Source organism: Arachis stenosperma, chromosome 6 (genome assembly GCF_014773155.1).
Source record: "Arachis stenosperma cultivar V10309 chromosome 6, arast.V10309.gnm1.PFL2, whole genome shotgun sequence".
NCBI lineage: Eukaryota > Viridiplantae > Streptophyta > Magnoliopsida > Fabales > Fabaceae > Arachis > Arachis stenosperma.
Window position 1 is genome coordinate 107,469,817 of NC_080382.1, and position 26,185 is coordinate 107,496,001.

The 26,185-nt window shown below is 39.2% G+C and overlaps 1 long non-coding RNA gene and 2 other non-coding genes across 3 annotated transcripts; 2 read left to right on the plus strand and 1 right to left on the minus strand.

Moving 5' to 3' along the window:
* The first annotated feature begins 6,218 nt into the window (after positions 1 to 6,218).
* LOC130936234 (uncharacterized) lies at positions 6,219 to 8,703 on the plus strand. The gene is made up of 3 exons (XR_009068082.1): positions 6,219 to 6,697; positions 7,849 to 7,907; positions 8,060 to 8,703. It is a non-coding gene; the product is annotated as an uncharacterized LOC130936234 (long non-coding RNA).
* Positions 8,704 to 19,580: 10,877 nt separating this feature from the next.
* Positions 19,581 to 19,688, minus strand: LOC130937793 (small nucleolar RNA R71). Its single transcript, XR_009068992.1, has one exon. It is a non-coding gene; the product is annotated as a small nucleolar RNA R71 (small nucleolar RNA).
* A 5,636-nt stretch (positions 19,689 to 25,324) lies between these two features.
* On the plus strand, positions 25,325 to 25,432 carry LOC130938122 (small nucleolar RNA R71). The gene has a single exon (XR_009069300.1). It is a non-coding gene; the product is annotated as a small nucleolar RNA R71 (small nucleolar RNA).
* The last annotated feature ends 753 nt before the right edge of the window (positions 25,433 to 26,185 follow it).

A 26,185-nucleotide genomic window follows, 5' to 3' on the forward strand; every position in this document is an offset into this window, starting at 1 on the left:
TTATCACCCGGCTGGAAAAATGCAGATCAAGACAAAAACGGGTGTAAAAGTAAAGTTTGGGATCCTAGAATCTATTCTGACATTCAACACCCCGGGAGCCTTGAAGCCTGTTTAAACTCACCTAAGGGCTTTATGTACCTTGTTTTGGGACCCCGGAGGCTGTTGGCATTCTAAACATTGGTGGAGATTCCTGGATGAATTCAAGCACAAGCCACCATAACAAGAAGCTCACCAGAATGTCCAACTTAAGGACTTTAACTAAAAGTGCTAGGTGGGAGACAACCCACCATGGTATGATCATTCCTTTTTCAATTTAGTTTTGTCTGTTTTTGAATTTTATTTTCTCTTATTGAACCTGGAATTGTTCATAACATCTGCATGAGCATCTGCATACTGCATTTTGCATTTTGCATAATAAAAAAAAGGGGATCGACGCGCAAGCGTCTACGACGCGCACACGTCGTATGTGACTACGCAACTAAACAGTGAGTTGCGCGAGAGACGCGCAGGAGGGGGTGCATGGCGCACAAGCCACCCCACGCGGACGCGTGCCTCACGCGTGCGCGTCCCCTGCGATATTTACCACCCATGCGTAAGCGTCAACGACGCATACGCGTGGATACCCAAATCGGCATAAGGCATACCTAGACAGAGGGTTGTGCTGCCCTTGCGAGGGACTTGTGTGAAAGGCACAAATTCATTCACGCGTACGCGTCCCTGACGCGTGCGCATCATGTTCCCTTTATGGCCACTCACGCGTACGCTTGGGCGACGCTTATACGTCGCATGGCTTGTTCAGTTTTTACGCGATCGCATCTTTCTTCTCTCCTTTCTACCTCTTTCTTCCTTCTCTCTTACTTTCTTCTTCTTCATCCCTTTAACCTCTCACCCCTCTTCACTTCCATTCTATTTCATTTAATTTATTTGTATACTTTCATTCATTGCATTATTTTCATTGGTGTTAGAAATTTATTTGGGTCATTATTTTCTATGTTTTGCTTGTGGATTATTAGGAATTGTTTGACAATTATATATTACTTTTTATAGGTTGCCTGCATGTTTAATTTAATACTTTCCACCACTTATCTCCCATGCATGCTATGTGTTTGTGAAAACGCCCGTATGGCATTGTGCACTATTTTTAGATTTCTTTTATTCTACTACTCTAAATGCTTGCTTTTCACAAAACCCTTTTTATATTTTATTGATTAAAATATAATTGTCAATACAAACATTATTGTTAGTTTCTTACGACTAATAATACATTTTGGCTTTTAATGCTTGATCTATGCTACTCATGCCTTTGCCAGCATGCCAATAAACATCTTGCATTTAATTGCCTCAATTTATCATGCTATAATTCCATTGATGTCCTAATTTCATGGAGTCGCAACCATGTGTTAACGACATTCTTCTCTATTTTGGCATGATTATCACTCGTACTGCCCTCTTCTTTGCTCTATCCCTTTGATGTCCATTTCCCTTCTCCCTTTTCAGGATGGCCACCAGGAAGGGTAAAGCGAAAGACTCTACAACGAGCACCAGCTGAGGAACCACAACCCCCCGCCCACTTGCATATCTTTGCATGCACCGAGGACGGTGCAATCTTTAAGTGTGAGAAGGTCGATACCAATCTCCATGGGTTAGTTACTCTTCTATCTCAACACCAATGTTTTATTTTCTTTGTTTGTTCATTGCTGCATTTGCATATTTTCTTGATTTTGTGCATATTTTACCACTTGGTTGAAGTAACATTTTCTTTTTCAAGAAACTTTTTTATAGAATTTCACTAATTTGAATTAAACTTTTTGAAAAATTTGTTTGAAGAAATTCTATTTTTTAACATGGTTTAGAGCTCGAACACACAAAACCCATAAGATTTTGAGCCTATTTAAATTGGTTGCATTTTATCAACCAATATTTTATTTTTGATGTGTGTTTTTCTCTCTAAAATTGTGATCTTTGTCTTGCTTAAATCTATATTTCCATTATTTGATGTATGCATGCACTTATATGATTGAGGCCTTGTTTCACTAAGCTTACATACCCATATGGTCTTACCCTTTCATTATCCTTTGCAAACCAATTTGAGCCTATTTTACCCATTTATCTTTACTTTAGCTCATTACTAACTCTAAGCGGAAAACAATAATGTCCTTAATTTGAATCATTGGTTAGCTTAGACTAGTAAAAGTGCTCATGATTTAAGTGTGGAGAAGTTGGGTTTGAAAATATTTGGTTTGAGTAATTGGGTATTGTATATTTTTGTGAAAATGTGCAAAATAATAGTTGAGCACATATTATTGCATTCAATAATTTAATAATATGCATTGAGAAAAATAAAAGAAAAAATAAAAAAAGAAAAGAAAAGAAAATTAAAAAAAAGTGAAAAAGAAAAGAAAAAGAGCAAATAATAAAAGGGGACAAAATGCCCCAAAGTAAGTGTTGGTATCAATGCATATGTATTGTACTCAAATTTAGGATGCATGAATATGTGAAAAACACAGTTAATGGGAAGTTAGATTCTGCATTTTAATTAAATGGATTGTCTTAAGTTAGGTGGAAAGTTTAGGTTAATTAAGGATTCAGATTTTAGTCCACTTGACCAAATACAATCCTACCTTGACCCTAACCCCATTACAACCCTTAAAAGACCTCTTGATTTGTGTAGTGGTGCATTAAATTTTTGTTGATTGTTAGATGAAGAGCAAGCCTTAGAAAGCAAGATTAGTAGAGAATTGAGAGAATCAAACCTTAAACATCTGAGCGATTAGAGTGCATACACTTCTGATGAGGGTTCGATGCTCGATTCTTTGTTCCCGGCTTTCATGAGCTATCTTCTTCTTGCAAGTTATTTGTACTTCGTTTTTATGATTTAAATTAGTGAAATCCAATTTATGTTTGTCTTGGAGAATTTGTTTACCTTTAACCAAGTAGGTAAAAGCATTTTGCATTTAGCTGCATTCATATACATAGGTTGCATTCATACATCCCACCATTCTGCCTTCACTCTTATAGCTTCTCTTGAGCTTAGCATGAGGACATGCTAATGTTTAAGTGTCGGAAGGTTGATAAACCACTATTTTATGGTTTATCTTGTGCTTAATTGAGTGGATTTTATCAATTCCTTGCCCACTTATTCATATGATTTGCATGGTTTTACATTCTCCTTCCTGATTTTGTGCTATGATTGAAAACATACTTCTTTGACTTTTATTTTCTTTTATTTAAATCCTCTCTTATTATCATTCGATGCCTTGATATGTGTGTTAAGTTATTTCAGGGATTACAGGGCAAGAATGGCTTAGAGGATGGAAAGGAAGCATGCAAAAGTGGAAGGAATACAAGAAGTTGAAGAAATTGCTGAGCTGTCCAGCCTGACCTCTTCGCACTCAAATGGTCATAACTTGAGCTACAGAGGTCCAAATTATGTGCTTTCAGTTGCATTGGAAAGCTAACATCCGGAGCTTTGCAACGATATATAATTTGCCATAGCTTCCTCAAAGTTAGGCGACGCGGACGCGTGGATGACGCACACACATCGCATCTGCGAATTTTAATCCACGCAAACGCGTAGACGACGCCTCCGCGTCACTTTGCCGCGACCTGTACGAACCAAATTTCACAATCAGCGATTTTTAGATACATTCATTTATTTATTATTTTTTATAATATAAATAAAATATTTTCTATAAAACTAAAGAGAATAATAAATAAATGTATTGATGCATCAATGGTTGATTTTGTGCCTCTAGAGCTTGTACTTGTTCTCCAAATTATCGATTTTGTTCTTGTACTGTTGTTATGTAGGACATTACGTTAATTATTTAAGTTTGACCTTACTGTGAGACTAAATTGATGTTAAATAAAACTTTTTTGGATTCAAATAGAACACTTTAAACATTAAGGACTAAAACAGAATTACGCCCAAACATAAAGGACCAATTTAGTACTTTACCCTTTTTAATAATTAATCATAATGAATACAATTAACCAACTTACTCTATATACCACCATCATGTGACATTGATGTCAACATAAAACATGTCATTTACCATGAACAGAGTTTGTCTTTAATCCATGGTTCTGAAAACTAGTCCAAACTGGCCGGTTCGACCGGGTTAACCTGGAACCGGTCTTATAGCCGGTCCGGATAATACGTAAAATTGTTTTGCAAAAAACCGATCTAAAAATCGGACCAACCGAAATCCCTAATTTGCCTAACCTATGAGAGAAACTACCATCGCCACCATCAGCCCCTAGCCATCGTCATGAAGCCCCGGCCACTAGCCACCGTCAGTCCCACAGCCGCCGCCACTCTTCTCTTCTTCACCGTCTTTGCTCATCGCGAAGCCCCACCAGCCATCATCACTCCCAGCCACTGCCACTCTTGTGCTCACCGTCTCTGTGATCGTTGTTGTCGGCAGTGACAGAGGGTACCATTGTTGTCCTCGTCCTCGATCCTCTTCTCCTCTATGTCATGCAAACGGTTACTCAATCCTCTTCAAACGCATCCTCTCCTCAGTGAATCTCTACCTAGAGCCTCACCGTGAAATCACTGCTCGGGGCCTCGCCGTCACAAAATGATCCTCTTCCGAGCTTACTCTGTCACCGCCGTTCCTCTTTTTCCGTGTCTCCGGTTATAATTAAGCCACTGCTTCTTCAGTTTTAATTTCTAAGATTCTGGCTTCTGAATTGGGATTGTGTTCTGAGTTGGATTGCTGCTCATGTGGTTTTGAATTTAGTTTGGAGATTAAGTTTGGATTATTTTGGTTAGTTTTCTGTTTCTAGATTCTCTAGATTTGGATTTGGATTTTAAATTTTCTGAGTTCTGTTGTTGAATAGATTAAAAGGTTTTTATTGAAATTTTGCTATAAAAATCCAAGATAACTGAATACTTCCTTTGGAGATAATAAAATATTTTTGGAGGACGGCTTATTCCATTTTTGTATCAATTTTCAATTTATTGATTGTTTGTTATACTCAGAATTCTAGGTATACTTCCTTTTTGCTATTCCATGTGATTTCTGGGATTATTGTATTTCATTATGCTGTCTATCCATGTGTTTTGGGATGGCTGTAATTTTTTGCTATTTTGGCTTTATATTTTTTCTTTGAATTGATGTTGATCATAATATCTTGAATTTGTCAAATTTCCTTGACTCCATTTAGACATTGATGGAACATACTTTGGGACAATATTTCCACACCTCTTCCTCATGACGTATGGACAACTGAAGCCAAAAAAACCATCACAGAGCTACGTTCCAAGAGTTTTTGGGTTCAAACTTCATAAGCCATGATGAAGCTGAAGTCAGTTTTTCATAATGTGAGTCCTATTTAACACTTCTTTGAGGTACTCCCTTGCAACATCCAGTGGATTATGACATTTTTTTTTTGTTGCTGATGGATTAAAATTTTTAAGTGTAAGTGTAAGTTTGTGATTCTAAGTTTTTTGAATTTTATTGTTGAATAGATTGAAAGGTTGTTGAAATTTGCTGTAATTGTGAATTTTTTTCGTTACCGATGGATTGAAATTTTTAATTGTAAGTTTGTGATTCTAAATTTTTATTGCAATGACCAATTTTTAGTTGTCTACCTCAGTTCTTCTTTTATTGAAGTTCCTCCCAAATAGTAGCCAGTCGATACTCAGAGAGTAGAAATAAGATCTCTAACCAGCTTTGAGTGTTGGATTACCTTTTCATGGACATTGTCTAGCTTGGAATAAACTTTAGACACAGATCATTAATTTAAACCAACATTTTATTCTTTATTAAAGTATTTTCTAAGTTAAAGATTGAATTTTTTTGCTGATTATTTTATTATAATTTAGAAGTTAGTTAAAAAAATTATATTTTATAGAATTTTAATAATAATATATGAATAAATTATTATGTCAAATTATAAACTTTTAAATTTTATTAATTAAGAAATTATTGAATTTGTATATTGAATTTTTAATAATTATATTATATATTTAATAAAACCGATTAAATTCCAATTGAACCCCAATTAAATTGTTGAATTAGTGAACTAATCATCTTATCAGTTCATTGACCGGTCCGATTCTCACAATTTTTTAATCACACTCTTTTTTTATATACTTATTTCACAATCCTTCTAACAACACAAATATATAAGTATAGAAAAAATCTTTCTTTTACACTATAAAACTCGCTTTAAATAAATCGGTCCCGGTTATGAATTAAATATTTTTTTCTTAAATTTCTGATACGACGTGGTTCTGCAATCCTAAGCTCTACCTCCTCCTCCCTCAACGTCACTCTCTCACTGGCTCATTGCTCTCGCACCCAAGCTCTCTCCCTCTCTCGGCTCCGGTCTTTTTCACTGTCTCCGGTGTCGCACTCAACTCGTCGTCGCTCTCTCGGCTCAGGTCTCTCTCATGGTCTTCGGTCTCACACTCAGTCGCGCTCGCGCGCCTTCCCTGCCCTCGTCATTACCGGCGGCAGAAGCAGCAGGTCCCGGAACTGGTCGTCGTCGTCGCTCCCTGTCTCGTCACCGTCTCGCAGTTAGTCCTGCGCCTTCGTTGTGCTCGTCGTTGCCAGAGGCAGAAGCAGCAGGTCCCGGGGCTTCCTCCTAGCCGTCAGCTTCCTCCTCGCCATCAGCTTTCTCGTCGCCGTCAACTTCCTCCCCGCCGTCAGCTTCTTCCGCGCAACCAGAAGCTGGTCCCAATTTGGTGAGTTCCATCAAATTTCCCTGTTCTTTCCTTTTCTGTTTTGTTACTGTCTTTGATTTTGGTGCGGAAAATATCACTGAACTAGTCTGATCTTTTTGTTGTTGAAAATAATCACGGACGTGAATTTGTTACTGATTATCACTGAACCCTAAATAATTTGTTGCTGAAAATATCACTAAGCTAGATTTTTTGTTGCTAGAAATCATCACTGAGATGAATATGGTACTGATTATAGAATTTTTATGGGATAGTTTTTTCACTTTTACGTATATAGAATTAAAAAAAAAAGAAAGAAAACGAGTCTGGCTGTGAATGCGTTATTGATATTGAATCTTATTTTCCAAAGCTCCATCCTATGTAAACAAATGAGAAGACAAATGGCGTTACATTGGGGGTTTTGAAATGGAAAAATGGGGTTTCCACCTGGTCCTGTTTCTCTGGTGTGGAACAACTAATTTGTCTATATGTTCATTGATGATCATGCTAGGCGCTTCAATTGAACTTTTGGTTGGTGGAGTTAACTCAGATTTGATAATATGATATGTTATGGCACTGCAATGCAAGGCTTCTGGGAAGGATTACCAATCATGCTGTACTTTTAGCTGTTCTGATTTTATTAGTTCCACACCCTGCTTCCTTCTTTTTTCACCTTGTTTATGCAAAATTGGTTTATTCTTCATTCAATGTATAATTTATTCTTGACATCAATTTCCTGCATAACGGTTAATGATCTATATCAGCCAGCATCTTTCCCTGTGATTTTGATTATTGATGAAAAACTGTGTTTGCTGATGTTGCATGAAAATTGTGTGCTGTTGATAAACTTAGTTTGTGCTGTCTTTTAGAGAAGCAATTCTTTGTACTCATTTCCCTTCCAACCCTAAACAAACAACCCTTCTTTATCATTGGATTGATTGAAGGATCTATCCAATGGTAAAGGGTGTGTGTGTGGACACATATGTTCCAATTATTAACACACACAATTGGAACTTTGAAGCAATTGATTACTTAAACAGTATTCAGTAGGAAGAAGCATTTTTCTTTCCTGACTTGGGGTTGCTATTATTAACCTGCACGCCAATCTTAATAAAGTTTATTTCTTAACTAACACACACTCCCTCTCTTGTTCATTGCTCTCTCCCACTTGTAAGGCCATAATTTCAATCCAACAAACTCCTCTGTTGCACCAATGGCTTTCAATGATAATCAGGTGCGCCAATTTTAATTCTTTAGTGAAATTTCTTTTGGTATTTCTTGTTGGATTATGCGAGTCTTTAAATATCAAAAAAAATATTTTGATTATTTACTCATTTTTCAATTCATCTTGATTCTTTATCTTTGTTTTCCCTCCTCTCTGGATAGGCCCAGAAGCACGATGAGGAAGGTGTTCCAGAATACAGGCTCAGAGTAGCTGCACAACGTGGGTAATGAGTGACACTTGGCCTTTGGATAGTGTGCGATATTTTGAGCAATGTCAGTCAATCCACCATGTGTACGGTCAAGGAAGAATTAAGTCTAGGGAAATATAAGGAGGTACTCAGTAATCTTCTATGCTCTGTCCTGAAGTTTATAAATCAACATGTGAACATGTCCAAGCTCAATCCCCTGATTGGATTCTTCATATTCTTCTGGATTATATTGACTGTTGCTGTGATGCTTGGTGTGGGTGCGAAATTCAATAGCACCCATGCTGTTTTAACCCTCATCTGGTTTATTCTGATTCTCCAAGGACCATTTGGTGTAATCTTTAGGATCAACCTTGTACTAGGATTATTAGTGACATGGACGTCCCCCAAAAAAAGCAACAAATGGGAGGAAAAAGCTGTAGCCAGAGAAAGAATCCAGGAGTTACCTTGAGCTGTATCTGCTAAATAAATGTGTCTTGTGTCTGCATCTTTGTAATTACTAATTATTTGTTACTTGTTATGTGTCTGCGTCTTTGTAATTATTTGTTACTTGTTATTGCCTGAAAAATTGAATGCCAAACTTCATTTTATCTCTTCAAAATATACCGTGTCTTTCACTTGAGAGAGATTAAAAAATTAGACTTCTTTATTAATCGATATATTGCAAATGTGAGGACCATAGCTTTGTCCTATATATATATTTTGTCATGATGCCTTATATTTTGTTCCATATCAATGTAAAATTTGTTAATTAGAGAATGGAATTAAAAGATACGTGGAGAATGCTCTCAAGTAAAAGAATTATATACATGATGACTTGAAAATTTATGATAATGAAAATTTAAGTTGAAATAAAGAAAGTTTTACCACTTATAGCTAGCATGAAAAGGTTTAGGATAAATTACATTGAGTTTTTCCTCGTGAGATTTGGGGACGTTATACATACATCACTACAATAAAAATTATTTTTAGTAGTAATAACATTATATATTTTATTTAACTAATATTTTTATAGTAATTATATAATTTTTGTGGCTATTAATTTTTTTTTACTGACAATTGTATAATTAACGCTAAAATTTTTTTGCGATAAACATAAAAATAAGGTAGTTAATGTCTAATTGTTAATAAATATATTATCGACTATTTTTTATTGTTGTTAAAAATAAAATAAATAATCGTTAAAAGTAATTTTTTTACTAATGCATTCGTTGTTTGTTTGTAATATCTATATATTAAATTTTTTGAGTAATTAAATTAAAGAAGAATAATTAATCGTTACATTCATAAAAGATAGTCTATCTTAATCATAAACACATTTATATATTGATGTAGCAATGACAAAAAAGAAAATAGTAAACATAAAAATAAAAAATAATCTATGGTGACTATATATATACACATATGGATAGATCATATACAATTCCACATGGTGGTCTTTGGGAGAGAGATGTAATGTAGGGGTGGCAATATACACCTTACTCGTGGGTACCTAATCTGATCTAACTCGGTCGGGTAGAGACGTAGAGTTGTCAATTTAATTCACAGTGAATAGGGTAGGGTGCGAGTTGAACCTCAATTCTTTCCGAGCAATTCGCACCTTATATATGTATATGTTATTGGTGCACGAAATTGTGATCAATATTTTTCACAACTCAAATAATCCCCGGTAATGAATCCAAAAACTTGGTGTTCAATACCATGGCATAAACACAACTTCGCACAACTAACCAGCAAGTGCACTGGGTCGTCCAAGTAATAAACCTTACGCGAGTAAGGGTCGATCCCACGGAGATTGTTGGTATGAAGCAAGCTATGGTCACCTTGTAAATCTTAGTCAGGCAGACTCAAATGGGTATAGATGATGAATAAAACATAAAGATAAAGATAGAGATACTTATGTAGATCATTGGTATGAGCTTCAGATAAGCGTATGAAGATGCTGTCCCTTCCGTCTCTCTGCTTTCCTACTGTCTTCATCCAATCCTTCTTACTCCTTTCCATGGCAAGCTTATGCAAGGGTTTCACCGTTGTCAGTGGCTACCTCCCATCCTCTCAGTGGAAATGTTCAACGCACCCTGTCACGGCACGGCTATCCATCTGTCGGTTCTCAATCAGGCCGGAATAGAATCCAGTGATTCTTTTGCGTCTGTCACTAACGCCCCGCCCTCAGGAGTTTGAAGCTCGTCACAGTCATTCAATCATTGAATCCTACTCAGAATACCATAGACAAGGTTAGACCTTCCGGATTCTCTTGAATGCCGCCATCAGTTCTTGCCTATACCACGAAGACTCTGATCTCACGGAATGGCTGGCTCGTTTGTCAGGCGAGCACTCGGTTGTCAGGCGATCAACCATGCATCGTGTATCAGGAATCCAAGAGATATTCACCCAATCTAAGGTAGAACGGAGGTGGTTGTCAGTCACACGTTCATAGGTGAGAATGATGATGAGTGTCACGGATCATCACATTCATCAAGTTGAAGAACAAGTGATATCTTGGACAAAGAATGAGCGGAATTGAATAGAAGAACAATAGTAATTGCATTAATACTCGAGGTACAGCAGAGCTCCACACCTTAATCTATGGTGTGTAGAAACTCCACCGTTGAAAATACATAAGAACAAGGTCTAGGCATGGCCGTGAGGCCAGCCCCCAGTGATCAAAAGATTCAAAGATCTCAAGATGTTTAAATACAATAGTAAAAGGTCCTACTTATAGGGAACTAGTAGCCTAAGAATTACAAAGATGAGTAAATGACATAAAAATCCTCTTCCGGGCCCACTTGGTGTGTGCTTGGGCTGAGCAATGAAGCATTTTTCGTGTAGAGACTCTTCTTGGAGTTAAACGCCAGCTTTTGTGCCAGTTTGGGCGTTTAACTCCCATTTTGGTGCCAGTTCCGGCGTTTAACGCTGGGAAATCTTAAGGTGACTTTGAACGCCGGTTTGGGCCATCAAATCTTGGGCAAAGTATGGACTATCATATGTTGCTGGAAAGCCCAGGATGTCTACTTTCCAACGCCGTTGAGAGCGCGCTAATTGGGCTTCTGTAGCTCCAGAAAATCCACTTCGAGTGCAGGGAGGTCAGAATCCAACAGCATCTGCAGTCCTTTTCAGTCTCTGAATCAGATTTTTGCTCAGGTCCCTCAATTTCAGCCAGAAAATACCTGAAATCACAGAAAAACACACAAACTCATAGTGAAGTCCAGAAAAGTGAATTTTAACTAAAAACTAATAAAAATATACTAAGAACTCAACTAAAACTACTAAAAACATACTAAAAACAATGCCAAAAAGCGTACAAATTATGTGCTCATCACAACACCAAACTTAAATTGTTGCTTGTCCTCAAGCAACTGAAAATCAAATAAGATAAAAAAGAAGAGAATATGCAATGAACTCCAAAAACATCTATGAAGATCAGTATTAATTAGATGAGCGGGGCTTTTAGCTTTTTGCCTCTAAATAGTCTTGGCATCTCACTTTATCCTTTGAAATTCAGAATGATTGGCTTCTTTAGGAACTCAGAATCCAGATAGTGTTATTGATTCTCCTAGCTAAGTATGATGATTCTTGAACACAGCTACTTATTGAGTCTTGGCCGTGGCCCAAAGCACTCTGTCTTCCAGTATTACCACCGGATACATACATGCCACAGACACATAATTGGGTGAACCTTTTCAGATTGTGACTCAGCTTTGCTAGAGTCCCCAATTAGAGGTGTCCAGGGTTCTTAAGCACACTCTTTTTGCCTTGGATCACAACTTTATTTCTTTCTTTTTTTTCTCTCTTTTTTTTTCGTGTTTTTTTCTCTTTTTTTTCGTTTTTTTTTTGTATTCACTGCTTTTTCTTGCTTCAAGAATCATTTTTATGATTTTTCAGATCCTCAGCAACATGTCTCCTTTTTCATCATTCTTTCAAGAGCCAACATTCATGAACCACAAATTCAAAAGACATATGCACTGTTTAAGCATACATTCAGAAAACAAAAATGTTGCCACCACATCAAAATAATTAAACTGTTATAAAATTCAAAATTCATGCAATTTTTATCTTTTTTTTTCAATTAAGAACATTGTTTATTTAAGAAAGGTGATGGATTCATAGGACATTCATAACTTTAAGGCATAGACACTAAGACACTAATGATCATAAGACACAAACATGGATAAACATAAGCATGAAAATTTCGAAAAACAGGAAAATAAAGAACAAGGAGATTAAAGAACGGGTCCACCTCAGTGATGGCGGCTTGTTCTTCCTCTTGAAGGTCTTATGGAGTGCTTGAGCTCCTCAATGTCTCTTCCTTGTCTTTGTTGCTCCTCTCTCATGATTCTTTGATCTTCTCTAATTTCATGGAGGAGGATGGAATGTTCTTGGTGCTCCACCCTTAGTTGTCCCATGTTGGAACTCAATTCTCCTAGGGAGGTGTTTAGTTGCTCCCAATAGTCTTATGGAGGAAAGTGCATCCCTTGAGGAATCTCAGGGATCTCATGATGAGAGGGGTCTCTTGTTTGCTCCATCCTTTTCTTAGTGATGGGCTTATCCTCATCAATGAGGATGTCTCCTTCTATGTCCACTCCAACTGAATAACAGAGGTGACAAATAAGATGAGGAAAGGCTAACCTTGCCAAGGTAGAGGACTTGTCCACCACCTTATAGAGTTCTTGGGCTATAACCTCATGAACTTCTACTTCTTCTCCAATCATGATGCTATGGATCATGATGGCTCGGTCTAGAGTAACTTCAGACCGGTTGCTAGTGGAAATGATTGAGCGTTGGATAAACTCCAACCATCCTCTAGCCACAGGCTTGAGGTCATGCCTTCTCAATTGAACCGGCTTCCCTCTTGAATCTCTCTTCCATTGGGCGCCCTCTTCACAAATGTCAGTGAGGACTTGGTCCAACCTTTGATCAAAGTTGACCCTTCTTGTGTAAGGATGTTCATCTCCTTGCATCATGGGCAAGTTGAATGCCAACCTCACATTTTCCGGACTAAAATCCAAGTATTTCCCCCGAACCATAGTAAGCCAATTCTTTGGATCCGGGTTCACACTTTGATCATGGTTCTTGGTGATCCATGCATTGGCGTAGAACTCTTGAACCATTAAGATTCCGACTTGTTGAATGGGGTTGGTAAGAACTTCCCAACCTCTTCTTCGGATCTCATGTCGGATCTCCGGATATTCACCCTTTTTGAGTGAAAAAGGGACCTCGGGGATCGCCTTCTTCAAGGCCACAACTTCATAGAAGTGGTCTTGATGCACCCTTGAGATGAATCTCTCCATCTCCCATGACTTGGAGGTGGAAGCTTTTGCCTTCCCTTTCCTCTTTCTAGAGGTTTCTCCGGCCTTGGATGCCATAAATGGTTATGGAAAAACGAAAAAGCAACGCTTTTACCACACCAAACTTAAAAGGTTTGCTCGTCCTCGAGCAAAAGAAGAAAGAAGAGAGTAGAAGAAGAAGAAAATGGAGGAGATGGAGGAGGCTTATGTTTCGGCCAAAAAGGGAAAGAAGTAGTATTTAGGGTGTGTGAAAATGAAGAAGTGAAGAAGGGTTTATATAGGGGTAGGGTTCGGTCATTATGGGTGGGTTTGGGAGGGAAAGTGGTTTGAATTTGAATGGTGAGGTAGGTGGGGTTTTATGAAGGATGGATGTGAGTGGTGAAGAGAAAGATGGGATTTGATAGGTGAAGGGTTTTTGGGGAAGAGGTATTGAGGTGATTAGTGAATGGGTGAAGAAGAGAGAGAGTGGTGGGGTTGGTGGGGATCCTGTGGGGCCCACAGATCCTGAGGTGTCAAGGAAAAGTCATCCCTGCACCAAATGGCATTCAAAAACACGTTTTGAGCCAATTCTGGCGTTAAGCGCCGGGCTGGTGCCCATTTCTGGCGTTTAACGCCAGGTTCTTGCCCTTTTCTGGCGTTTAACGCCAGTCTGGTGCCCCTTTCTGGCGTTAAACGCCCAGAATGGTGCCAGACTGGGCGTTAAACGCCCACCTGCTAGCCTTACTGGCGTTTAAACGCCAATAGGTTCTTCCTCCAGGGTGTGTTGTTTTTCTTCCTGTTTTTCATTTTGTTTTTGCTTTTTCAATTAATTTTGTGACTTCTCATGATCATCAACCTACAAAAAACATAAAATAACAAAGGAAAATGGATAAAATATAATATTGGGTTGCCTCCCAACAAGCGCTTCTTTAATGTCAGTAGCTTGACAGTGGGCTCTCATGGAGCCTCACAGATACTCAGAGCAATGTTGGAACCTCCCAACACCAAACTTAGAGTTTGAATGTGGGGGTTCAACACCAAACTTAGAGTTTGGTTGTGGCCTCCCAACACCAAACTTAGAGTTTGACTGTGGGGGCTCTGTTTGACTCTGATTTGAGAGAAGCTCTTCATGCTTCCTTTCCATGGTGACAGAGGGATATCCTTGAGCCTTAAACACAAAGGATTCTTCATTCACTTGAGTGATCAATTCTCCTCTATCAACATCAATCACAGCCTTTGCTGTGGCTAGGAAGGGTCTGCCAAGGATGATAGATTCATCCATGCGCTTCCCAGTCTCTAGGACTATGAAATCAGCAGGGATGTAATGGTCTTCAATCTTCACCAAAACATCCTCTACAAGTCCATGAGCTTGTTTTCTTGAGTTGTCTGCCATCTCTAGTGAGATTCTTGCAGCTTGTACCTCAAAGATCCCTAGCTTCTCCATTACAGAGAGAGGCATGAGGTTTACACTTGACCCTAAGTCACACAGAGCCTTCTTGAAGGTCATGGTGCCTATGGTACAAGGTATGGAGAACTTCCCAGGGTCCTGCCTCTTTTGAGATAATTTCTGCCTAGACAAGTCATCCAATTCTTTGGTGAGCAAAGGGGGTTCATCCTCCCAAGTCTCATTTCCAAATAACTTATCATTTAGCTTCATGATTGCTCCAAGGTATTTAGCAACTTGCTCTTCATTGACATACTCATCCTCTTCAGAGGAAGAATACTCATCAGAGCTCATGAAAGGCAGAAGTAAGTCCAATGGAATCTCTATAGTCTCATTTTGAGCCTCAGATTCCCATGGTTCCTCATTGGGGAACTCAGTGGAGGCCAGTGGACGTCCATTGAGGTCTTCCTCAGTGGCGTTCACTGCCTCTCCTTCCTCTCCAAATTCGGCCATGTTGATGGCCTTGCACTCTCCTTTTGGATTTTCTTCTGTATTGCTTGGGAGAGTACTAAGAGGGAGTTCAGTAACTTTCTTGCTCAGCTGTCCCACTTGCGCCTCCAAATTCCTAATGGAGGATCTTGTTTCAGTCATGAAACTTTGAGTGGTTTTAATTAGATCAGAGACCATGGTTGCTAAGTCAGAGTTGTTCTGCTTAGAATTCTCTGTCTGTTGCTGAGAAGATGATGGAAAAGGCTTGCCATTGCTAAACCTATTTCTTCCACCATTATTGTTGTTGAAACCTTGTTGAGGTCTCTCTTGATTCTTCCATGAGAAATTTGGGTGATTTCTCCATGAAGAATTATAGGTGTTTCCATAGGGTTCTCCTAGGTAATTCACCTCTTCCATTGAAGGGTTCTCAGGATCATAAGCTTCTTCTTCAGATGAAGCATCCTTAGTACTGCTTGGTGCATTTTGCATTCCAGACAGACTTTGAGAAATCAAATTGACTTGTTGAGTCAATGTTTTATTCTGAGCCAATATGGCTGATGAGCGGATAATTTATACACTTTTTGGCATTGTTTTTAGTATGTTTTTGGTATGATTTAGTTAGTTTTTAGTATATTTTTATTAGTTTTTAGTTAAAATTCACTTTTCTGGACTTTACTATGAGTTTGTGTGTTTTTCTGTGATTTCAGGTATTTTCTGGCTGAAATTGAGGGACCTGAGCAAAAATCTGATTCAGAGACTGAAAAGGACTGCAGATGCTGTTGGATTCTGACCTCCCTGCACTCGAAGTGGATTTTCTGGAGCTACAGAAGCCCAATTGGCGCGCTCTCAACGGCGTTGGAAAGTAGACATCCTGGGCTTTCCAGCAATATATGATAGTCCATACTTTGCCCAAGATTTGATGGCCCAAACCGGCGTTCAAAGTCACCCTCAGAATTCCCAGCGTTAAACGCCGGAACTGGCACCAAAATGGGAGTTAAACGCCCAAACTGGCATAAAAGCTGGCGTTTAACTCCAAGAAGAGTCTCTACACGAAATTGCTTTATTGCTCAGCCCAAGCACACACCAAGTGGGCCCGGAAGTGGATTTTTATGTCATTTACTCATCTCTGTACACACTAGGCTACTAGTTCTCTATATATAGGACCTTTTACTATTGTATTTTCATCTTGGTTCTTCTGGTTCCCTCTCTGGGGCCGAAACCAATGATCACTTTTGTTCTTATGTATTTTCAACGGTGGAGTTTCTACACACCATAGATTAAGGTGTGGAGCTCTGCTGTACCTCGAGTATTAATGCAATTACTATTGTTCTTCCATTCAATTCCGCTTGTTCTTTGTCCAAGATATCACTTGTTCTTCAACTTGATGAATGTGATGACCCGTGACACTCATCATCATTCTCACTTATGAACAAGGTGACTGACAACCACTTTTGTTCTACAAGCAATCAAGGCTATAGTGAATATCTCTTGGATTCCTGATTGCACGATGCATGGTTGATCGCCTGACAACCGAGTGCTCGCCTGACAAACGAGCCAACCATTCCGTGAGATCAGAATCTTCGTGGTATAGGCAAGAACTGATGGCAGCATTCAAGAGAATCCGGAAGGTCTAACCTTGTCTATGGTATTCTGAGTAGGATTCAATGACTGAATGACTGTGACGTGCTTCAAACTCCTAGCAGGCGGGGCGTTAGTGACAGACGCAAAAGTATCAATGGATATTATTCCGGCCTGACCGAGAACCGACAGCTGAATTCCGCGTGCCGTGACAGGGCATATGCAATCGCTTTCACTGAGAGGATGGGAGGTAGCCATTGACAACGGTGAAACCCTACACAAGCTTGCCATGGAAAGGAGTAAGAAGGATTGGATGAAGACAGTAGGAAAGCAGAGAGACGGAAGGGAAGGCATCTTCATGCGCTTATCTGAAGTTCCTACCAATGATTTACATAAGTATCTCTATCTTTATCTTTATGCTTTATGCGTTTATTACCTATATCCATTTGAGTCTGCCTGACTGAGATTTACAAGGTGACCATAGCTTGCTTCATACCAACAATCTCCGTGGGATCGACCCTTACTCACGTAAGGTATTACTTGGACGACCCAGTGCACTTGCTGGTTAGTTGTGTGAAGTTGTAGTGATCACAATTTCGCGCACCAAGTTTTTGGCGCCGTTGCCGGGGATTGTTCGTGTATGGACAACTGACGGTTCATCTTGTTGCTTAGATTAGGTATTTTTTTTTCAGAGTTCTTAAGAATGAATTCTAGTGTTTCATGATGATCTGTTGAAATCTGGCTGGCTGAGAAGCCATGTCTAATTTCATTGGACCGAGGTTTCAACTAATCATCACAATAGCTTGTTGATCTCTATCAATCTTGCTTTTGGAGCAGTGATCTGCTAAGGCTTGGCTGGCCTTTGGCCATGTCTAGTGTTTTGGACCGAAGCTTTCTTTGAAAGCTTGGCTGGCTGTGAAGCCATGTCTAATTCCTGGACCGGAGTCTTAGACTAGCATTGCACTGATTCCTGGAATTCTCATTAAGAATTTTGATACCTTTTCCCACTTAATTTTCGAAAAAAAAAATTTACAAAACCATAAAAACCAAAAATATTTTATGTTTCTTGTTTGAGTTTAGTGTCTCATCTTAAGTTTGGTGTCAATTGCATACATTCATGTGTCTTAAGGATCTTCAAATAATTCTTGATGATTTCTTACTCTGATCTTTGAATTCTTTTGACTTGAGTGTTTATGTGTCTCATATAGTGTCAGTAGTATACAAATTGCTAAGTTTGGTGTCTTGCATGCATTGTTATTTGATTCTTGTTGCATTTTGATTATAAAAAAATCCAAAAATATTTCTAATTTGTGTCTTTTCAAGTCAATAATACCAAGAATTGAAGATTCAGAACATACTGCAGAGGAATTACACAGAAAAAGCTGGGCGTTCAAAACGCCCAGTGAAGAAGGACAGACTGGCGTTTAAACGCCAGCCAGGGTACCTGGTTGGGCGTTTAACGCCCAAAAAGGGTGCATTTTGGGCGTTAAACGCCAGAATGGATACCATTCTGGGCGTTTAACGCCAGGATGGCGAAGGGGGAAGATTTTGTTTTCAAATCAATTTTTTTTCAAGTTTTCAAAGTTTTTCAAAATCAAATCTTTTTCAAATCATATATTTTCAATCAAATGTTTTCAAAGTCAATTTCTTTCCTTTTTCAAAGATACTTACTAACAATTAATGATTTGATTGAACATCTCAAATTTGTTGCCTTTTCTGTTGAGAAAGGTTTAATGTTTGAATCATATCTTTTCTTGTTAGGCAAGTCACTAATTTTCAAAATCAAATCTTTTAAAAATTTGTTTTCAAAACATATCTTTTAAAATTGTTTTCAAATCAAATTTTTTTTCAATCATATCTTTTTAATCACATCTTTTTCAAAATAAGTTTTCAATCAAATCTTTTTGATTTCTAATTTCAAAATCTTTTTCAAAAATCACTTGATTTCTTTTCCACTTTCAATTTTGGAAAATTATCAATCAATTTTTAAAATGTTTTTGACATCTTTCTAATTAATTTTCGAAAATTCTCTTCCCTCCTTCTCACATCCTTCTATTTATGGAGTACTACTCCTTCTTAATGCACAATTCGAACTCTATCTAATCAAGTTCGAATTCTTCTACCTTCTTTCTTCTATTTTTCTTTTCCTCTGACACCTCAAGGAATCTCTATACTGTGACGTAGAGGATTCCACATTTTCTTGTTCTCTTCTCTTTCATATGAGCAGGAGCAAAGACAAAGGCATTCTTGTTGAAGCTGACCCTGAACCTGAAAGGACCTTGAAGCAAAAGCTAAGAGAAGCTAAGGCTCAACTCTCTGTTGAGGACCTGACCGAATTCTTCAAGGAAGAAGAACCCATGGCAGCCGAAAACAACAACAATGCCAACAATGCAAGGAAGGTGCTGGGTGACTTTACTGCACCTACTCCCAATTTCTATGGGAGAAGCATCTCTATCCCTGCCATTGGAGCAAACAACTTTGAGCTTAAGCCTCAGTTAGTTTCTCTAATGCAACAGAATTGCAAGTTCCATGGACTTCCAATGGAAGATCCTCATCAGTTTTTAGCTGAGTTCTTGCAAATCTGTGACACAGTCAAGACTAATGGGGTTGACCCTGAGGTCTACAGACTGATGCTATTCCCTTTTGCTATAAGAGACAGAGCTAGAATATGGTTGGACTCACAACCTAAAGATAGCCTGGACTCTTGGGAAAAGCTAGTCAATGCCTTCTTGGCAAAGTTCTTTCCACCTCAAAAATGGAGTAAGCTTAGAGTGGAAGTCCAAACCTTCAGACAGAAGGATGGAGAATCCCTCTATGAAGCTTGGGAAAGATACAAACAATTAATCAGAAAATGTCCCTCAGACATGCTTTCTGAATGGAGCATCATAGGTATTTTCTATGATGGTCTCTCTGAACTATCCAAGATGTCTTTGGATAGCTCTGCTGGAGGATCTTTTCATCTGAAGAAGACGCCTACAGAGGCTCAGGAACTAATTGAGATGGTTGCAAATAACCAATTCATGTACACTTCTGAAAGGAATCCTGTGAACAATGGGACTAGTCAGAAGAAAGGAGTTCTTGAGATTGACACTCTGAATGCCATTTTGGCTCAGAATAAGATATTGACTCAACAAGTCAATTTGATTTCTCAAAGTCTGTCTGGAATGCAAAATGCACCTGGCAGTACTAAGGATGCTTCATCTGAGGAAGAAGCTTATGATCCTGAGAACCCTTCAATGGAAGAGGTGAATTACCTAGGAGAACCCTATGGAAACACCTATAATTCTTCATGGAGAAATCACCCAAATTTCTCATGGAAGAATCAAGAGAGACCTCAACAAGGTTTCAATAATAATAATGGTGGAAGAAACAAGTTTAGCAATAACAAGCCTTTTCCATCATCTTCTCAGCAACAGACAGAGAATGCTAAGCAGAACCCCTCTGACTTAGCAACCATGGTCTCTGATCTAATCAAAACCACTCAAAGTTTCATGACTGAAACAAGGTCTTCCATTAGGAATTTGGAAGCACAAATGGGACAGCTGAGCAAGAAAGTTACTGAACTCCCTCCTAGTACTCTCCCAAGTAATACAGAAGAAAATCCAAGAGGAGAGTGCAAAGCCATAACCATGGCCGAATATGGAGAGGAAAGAGAGGAGGTGGACGCCACTGAGGAAGACCTCAATGAGCATGCACCAACCTCCTCTGAGTTCCCCAATGAGGAACCATGGGAATCTAAGGCTCAAAATGAGACCATAGAGATTCCATTGGACTTACTTCTGCCTTTCATGAGCTCTGATGAGTATTCTTCCTCTGAAGAGGATGAGTATGTCACTGAAGAGCAAGTTGCTAAATACCTTGGAGCAATCATGAAGCTAAATGACAAGTTATTTGGAAATGAGACTTGGGAAGATGAACCTCCCTTGCTCACCAAAGAACTGGATGACTTGTCTAGGCAGAAATTACCTCAAAAGAGACAAGATCCTGGGAAGTTTTCCATACCTTGTACCATAGGCACCATGACCTTCAAGAAGGCCCTGTGTGACTTAGGGTCAAGTGTGAACCTCATGCCTCTCTCTGTAATGGAGAAGCTAGGGATCTTTGAGGTACAAGCTGCAAGAATCTCATTGGAGATGGCAGACAACTCAAGAAAACAAGCTCATGGACTTGTAGAGGATGTTTTGGTGAAGATTGAAAACCATTACATCCCTGCTGATTTCATAGTCCTAGAGACTGGGAAGTGCATGGATGAAACCATCATCCTTGGCAGACCCTTCCTAGCCACAGCAAGGGCTGTGATTGATGTTGATAGAGGCAAACTGATCATTCAAGTGAATGAAAAATCCTTTGTGTTTAAGGCTCAAGGATATCCCTCTGTCACCATGGAGAGGAAGCATGAAGAGCTTCTCTCAAATCAGAGTCAAACAGAGCCCCCACAGTCAAACTCTAAGTTTGGTGTTGGGAGGCCACAACCAAACTCTAAGTTTGGTGTTGAACCCCCACATTCAAACTCTAAGTTTGGTGTTGGGAGGTTCCAACATAGCTCTGAGCATTTCTGAGGCTCCATGAGAGTCCTCTGTCAAGCTAATGACATTAAAGAAGCGCTTGTTGGGAGGCAACCCAATGTTATATGTTATCTATTTCTTTTGTTATTTTATTTTATTTTGTAGGTTGATGATCATAAGAAGTCACAAAATCAATTGAAAAAGCAAAAACAGAATGAAAAACAGGAAGAAAAACAGCACACCCTGGAGGAAGAACTTACTGGCGTTTAAACGCCAGTAAGGCTAGCAGGTGGGTGTTTAACGCCCAGTTTGGCACCATTCTGGGCGTTTAACGCCAGAAAGGGGCACCAGACTGGCGTTAAACGCCAGAAAAGGGTAAGAACCTGGCGTTAAACGCCAGAAATGGGCACCAGCCCGGCGTTTAACGCCAGAAATGGCTAAAAACGCAATTTTGCATGCCATTTGGTGCAGGGATGACTTTTCCTTGACACCTCAGGATCTGTGGACCCCACAGGATCCCCACCAACCCCACCACTCTCTCTTCTTCTTCACCCATTCACCTCAATACCTCTTCACCACTCACATCCATCCTTCATAAAACCCCACCTACCTCACCCTTCAAATTCAAACCACTTTCCCTCCCAAACCCACTCATACATGGCCGAACACAAAGCCACTCCCTTCTTCCTCATTTCTTCTTCTTCTACTCTCTTCTTTCTTCTTTTGCTCGAGGACGAGCAAACCTTTTAAGTTTGGTGTGGTAAAAGCGTTGCTTTTTCGTTTTTCCATAACCATTTATGGCATCCAAAGCCGGAGAAACCTCTAGAAAGAGGAAAGGGAAGGCAAAAGCCTCCTCCTCCGAGTCATGGGAGATGGAGAGATTCATCTCAAGGGTGCATCAAGACCACTTCTATGAAGTTGTGGCCATGAAGAAGGGTCAACTTTGATCAAAGGTTGGACCAAATCCTCATAGACATTTATGAAGAGGGCGTTCAATGAAAGAGAGATTCAAGAAGGAAGCCGGTTCAACTGAGAAGGCATGACCTCAAGCCCATCACTAAGAAAAGGGTGGAGCACCAAGAACACCCCATTCTCCTCCATGAAATTAGAGAAGATCAAAGAATCATGAGAGAGGAGCAACAAAGACAAGGAAGAAACATTGAGGAGCTCAAGCACTCCATAAGACCTTCAAGAGCAAGAACAAGCCGCCATCACTAAGGTGGACCCGTTCTTTAATCTCCTTGTTCTTTATTTTCTTATTTTTCGAATTTTAGTGCTTATGTTTATCCATGTTTGTGTCTTATGATCATTAGTGTCTTAGTGTCTATGCCTTAAAGTTATGAATGTCCTATGAATCCATCACCTTTCTTAAATGAAAACTGTTTTTATCACAAAAGAACAAGAAGTACAGGATTTCGAATTCATCTTTAAAACTAGCTTAATTAGTTTGATGTGGTGACAATACTTTTTGTTTTCTGAATGTATGCTTGAACAGTGCATATGTCTTTTGAATTTGTTGTTCATGAATGTTAAAATTGTTGGCTCTTGAGAGAATGATGAAAAAGGAGACATGTTACTGAGGATCTGAAAAATCATAAAAATGATTCTTGAAGCAAGAAAAAGCAGTGAATACAAAAAAAAAAGAGAAGAAAAAGCGAAAAAAAAGGGGAGAAAAAGAAAAAGAAAGAAATAAAGTTGTGATCCAAGGCAAAAAGAGTGTGCTTAAGAACCCTGGACACCTCTAATTGGGGACTCTAGCAAAGCTGAGTCACAATCTGAAAAGGTTCACCCAATTATGTGTCTGTGGCATGTATGTATCCGGTGGTAATACTGGAAGACAGAGTGCTTTGGGCCACGGCCAAGACTCAATAAGTAGCTGTGTTCAAGAATCATCATACTTAACTAGGAGAATCAATAACATTATCTGGACTCTGAGTTCCTAAAGAAGCCAATCATTCTGAATTTCAAAGGATAAAGTGAGATGCCAAAACTGTTTGGAGGCAAAAAGCTACTAGTCCCGCTCATCTAATTTGGAGCTAAGTTTCATTGATAATTTGGAGTCTATAGTATATTCTCTTCTTTTTATCTTATTTGATTTTCAGTTGCTTGAGGACAAGCAACAATTTAAGTTTGGTGTTGTGATGAGCGGATAATTTATACACTTTTTGGCATTGTTTTTAGTATGTTTTTGGTATGATTTAGTTAGTTTTTAGTATATTTTTATTAGTTTTTAGTTAAAATTCACTTTTCTGGACTTTACTATGAGTTTGTGTGTTTTTCTGTGATTTCAGGTATTTTCTGGCTGAAATTGAGGGACCTGAGCAAAAATCTGATTCAGAGACTGAAAAGGACTGCAGATGCTGTTGGATTCTGACCTCCCTGCACTCAAAGTGGATTTTCTGGAGCTACAGAAGCCCAATTGGCGCGCTCTCAACGGCGTTGGAAAGTAGACATCCTGGGCTTTCCAGCAATATATGATAGTCCATACTTTGCTCAAGATTTGATGGCCCAAACCGGCGTTCAGAGTCACCCTCAGAATTCCCAGCGTTAAACGCCAGAACTGGCACCAAAATGGGAGTTAAACGCCCAAACTGGCATAAAAGCTGGCGTTTAACTCCAATAAGAGTCTCTACACGAAATTGCTTCATTGCTCAGCCCAAGCACACACCAAGTGGGACCGGAAGTGGATTTTTATGTCATTTACTCATCTCTGTACACACTAGGCTACTAGTTCTCTATATATAGGACCTTTTACTATTGTATTTTCATCTTGGTTCTTCTGGTTTCCTCTCTGGGGCCGAAACCAATGATCACTTTTGTTCTTATGTATTTTCAACGGTGGAGTTTCTACACACCATAGATTAAGGTGTGGAGCTCTGCTGTACCTCGAGTATTAATGCAATTACTATTGTTCTTCCATTCAATTCCGCTTGTTCTTTGTCCAAGATATCACTTGTTCTTCAACTTGATGAATGTGATGACCCGTGACACTCATCATCATTCTCACTTATGAACAAGGTGACTGACAACCACTTTTGTTCTACAAGCAATCAAGGCTATAGTGAATATCTCTTGGATTCCTGATTGCACGATGCATGGTTGATCGCCTGACAACCGAGTGCTCGCCTGACAAACGAGCCAACCATTCCGTGAGATCAGAATCTTCGTGGTATAGGCAAGAACTGATGGCAGCATTCAAGAGAATCCGGAAGGTCTAACCTTGTCTATGGTATTCTGAGTAGGATTCAATGACTGAATGACTGTGACGTGCTTCAAACTCCTAGCAGGCGGGGCGTTAGTGACAGACGCAAAAGTATCAATGGATATTATTCCGGCCTGACCGAGAACCGATAGCTGAATTCCGCGTGCCGTGACAGGGCATATGCAATCGCTTTCACTGAGAGGATGGGAGGTAGCCATTGACAACGGTGAAACCCTACACAAGCTTGCCATGGAAAGGAGTAAGAAGGATTGGATGAAGACAGTAGGAAAGCAGAGAGACGGAAGGGAAGGCATCTTCATGCGCTTATCTGAAGTTCCTACCAATGAATTACATAAGTATCTCTATCTTTATCTTTATGCTTTATGCGTTTATTACCTATATCCATTTGAGTCTGCCTGACTGAGATTTACAAGGTGACCATAGCTTGCTTCATACCAACAATCTCCGTGGGATCGACCCTTACTCACGTAAGGTATTACTTGGACGACCCAGTGCACTTGCTGGTTAGTTGTGTGAAGTTGTAGTGATCACAATTTCGCGCACCAATGGCATTCAGAGTATCAATCTCAAGAACTCCTTTCTTCTGATTAGTCCCATTGTTCACAGGATTCCTTTCAGAAGTGTACATGAATTGGTTATTTGCAACCATTTCAATTAGTTCTTGAGCTTCTGTAGGCGTCTTTTTCAGATGAAGAGATCCTCCAGCAGAGCTATCCAAAGACATCTTGGATAGTTCAGAGAGACCATCATAGAAAATACCTATGATGCTCCATTCAGAAAGCATGTCAGAAGGATATTTTCTGATCAATTGTTTGTATCTTTCCCAAGCTTCATAGAGGGATTCTCCATCCTTCTGTCTGAAGGTTTGGACTTCCACTCTAAGCTTACTCAATTTTTTGAGGTGGAAAGAACTTTGCCAAGAAGGCATTGACTAGCTTTTCCCATGAGTCCAACCATATCCTAGCTCTGTCTCTTACAGCAAAAGGGAATAGCATAAGTCTGTAGACCTCAGGGTCAACCCCATTAGTCTTGACAGTGTCACAGATTTGCAAGAATTCAGCTAAGAACTGATGAGGATCTTCCAATGGAAGTCCATGGAACTTGCAATTCTGTTGCATTAGAGAAACTAATTGAGGCTTAAGCTCAAAGTTGTTTGCTCCAATGGCAAGGATAGAGATGCTTCTCCCATAGAAGTCGGGAGTAGGTGCAGTAAAGTCACCCAGCACCTTCCTTGCATTGTTTGCATTGTTGTTGTTTTCGGCTGCCATGGGTCCTTCTTCTTTGAAGATTTCTGTTAGGTCCTCTACAGAGAGTTGTGCCTTAGCTTCTCTTAGCTTTCGCTTCAAGGTCCTTTCAGGTTCAGGGTCAGCTTCAACAAGAATTCCTTTGTCTTTGCTTCTGCTCATATGAAAGAGAAGAGAACAAGAAAATGTGGAATCCTCTATGTCACAGTATAGAGATTCCTTGAGGTGTCAGAGGAAAAGAAAAATAGAAAGAAGAAGGAGAAGAATTCGAACTTAGTCAGACAGAGTTCGAATTGTGCATTGAGGAGGAGTGGTACTCCAAAAATAGAAGGATGTGAGAAGAGGGGAAGAGATTTTTCGAAAATTAAATTAAAAAGATTTTAAAAACATTTTGA